This window comes from Didymella exigua (assembly GCF_010094145.1).
Source record: "Didymella exigua CBS 183.55 unplaced genomic scaffold M421scaffold_19, whole genome shotgun sequence".
Taxonomy (NCBI): Eukaryota; Fungi; Ascomycota; class Dothideomycetes; order Pleosporales; family Didymellaceae; genus Didymella; species Didymella exigua.
The window spans coordinates 327,089-329,572 of NW_022984793.1; positions in this window are offsets into that span (position 1 = coordinate 327,089).

Sequence of the window (2,484 nt, forward strand, 5' to 3'; positions counted from 1 at the left end):
TAAAAACCTAACCTTACACACCTAAGAGTATATAGGTGTAAAGCATTTACTATAACAGACAACACACACAGAGGCAAATTACATCTTTAATAACTAGACCTAAAGGCCTAGATTAGCTATCTAGTAGGCTACTAGTTATTAAATATCTATTAAATCTAGATACTATTACTTAGTAAGGTAATAAGCACTTAAGATATTATATTTAACAAAGATATAGTATTTAATAGGAGAATTAAGGACCTTATAGAGAACCTTATACATAATATACTTAAAGAAATAGCAACATATATATAATCTATTAAGCTACTAACACCTACCTAGTAACTAGAAATAGATTCCTTTTATAAGGATAAAGCCCTAGTAGAGCTATTACTACAAGATAAAGTAGACACGCTAGGCTACTATTACAGACAGAAGATACAGGATAGCTATCCTACCCCTCTATTAACACCACCACCTGCAGCACTACTTGCAGGCATTATAGCTAGTGATTAAACAACTCTAACGCAACAAGCGTCCTTAACTACTGTCCTATAGGCAGCATTATTCCTTGCAGGAACCTAAGCTAGACGTGTTAGAATATACAGAGGAGAAGTTATAGACAAGGCTAAGATAATAAGAATACTTACTAAAGGCTTAAAGCCCTATTAAAGTTAACTTCTACCTCTGCCTATATTCTAAACTAAGCTTAAGGATTACCCTATAGGTAAACTCTTTTAAGAAGCTAAGCAAGAGCACCTTACAAGCTACTAAGAAATAAAATTATAGTTAGAAGTACTACTTTAGAGAATTAGATTAACAGGACAATAGATCCTTAACTACATATAGGTATATACCTATAAGCTTAATAGACATTATTAACTACTAAAGTGCAAGGCGCGACTAGTAGTTAGAGGCAATTAATAACGCAATATTACATTACAAGACACCTACATAGCTATGCTTGCTAGCTAATCCTTTTAAACAATAATAGCTATGGCAGCTTACTATAACATAGAGCTTAAATAATACAACGTTACTAACGCGTTTGTTTATGCTACAATAGACAGAGAGGTCTACATAAGGATGCCACAAGGCTATTAGAAGCCTGGCATAATACTGTAAGTAAACAAGGCACTTTACAGCCTGCGCATCTCTCCCCTCCTCTAGCAGAAGAACTTTACTACAACACTAAAAGCACTAGGTTTCTAGACTATGCCTTACAAACCCTGCTGTCTAACTAAGGGTAGTATTATTATCTTCTTTTATATTAATAATATTATCCTTGCGTATAATAAATTAAAAGAGTAAGAGGTAATATAGACAATTAGCCACATATAGAGTAAGTACACCTGCACAGGAGGGCATAATTTATAGTAGTTCCTTAGTATAGAGATTATATAAGACTTAGCAAGCAAGAAAATCTACCTATCTTAGGCAGCATACTTAGACAAAATTAGTTGCCTTACTAAGAACACAACTATACAACATAACACTCTAATAGTAACAACTAAACTACAGTTAAGGAGTAGACTAGCAGCGCTAGCAGAAATTAACAAGTATTAACGCAAAATTAGATTACTACTGTTTGCTGCGGTTACCACGCGACCTGACATTGCGTTCGCCACATTAAGGCTTGCTAGGTTCCTCACTAATCCAGGCATCAGCCACTAAGATGCTGTGGACTGGGTCCTTCTATATCTACTTAACACTAAACAGCGATCACTGCAGCTTAGAGGAGGCATTAGCCTCTAGGTAGTAAGTAACATGTCCTTTGCTAACAACACTATAGACAGAAAGAGCTCCTAAGGCTACGCAATTAAACTCTTTAGCAGCCTTATTACATAGAAAGCAAACAAGCAGGACATAGTAATAATATTAATAACTAAGGCTAAGCTTCTTACTCTTACCTAGGTTGTAAAAGAAGCACTCTTTATCTTAAAGCTCTTGCGCAAACTACACATTAATATAGGCACACACACTATTATAATATAATATAATAATAAATAAATAATTTAACTAGTTACTAAGGAAGTGTTGTAACTATATACTAAACTTTAGTATGTAGATATCTATAACTACTAGCTCTAATAGGAGGTAGCTACTAGAAAGATTATTATAGAACACGTCTAGTCTGTAAGTATAATAGTAGATAGACTTATAAAGGTACTCCTAGTAAACAAGTAGGAAGGTTTCCTCTAGCAACTTAGTCTAGTAAACAGGGAGTTAATAGAAGTGCTAAACAGCGTGCCTCTAGACAGGATTTAAGAATAAATTAAGAACCTTACACGCGCATAAACAGTTAGCTTAAAGAGTTTCTAAGCTAAAGGGGGTGTGTTAGATAAGAGCAAGCAGCAAGAGGTTAGATCTGCGCAATTGAGCAGGGACCTGTCGTGCAGCCAATCAGCAGTTGCTAGGTCGATTAAGCGAGACCTGGCAACTCCTGATTGGCCCGCACACCGGCGGCCGCGAACAGCGCTAATTCCCCCCCACTTCAATCCTGTA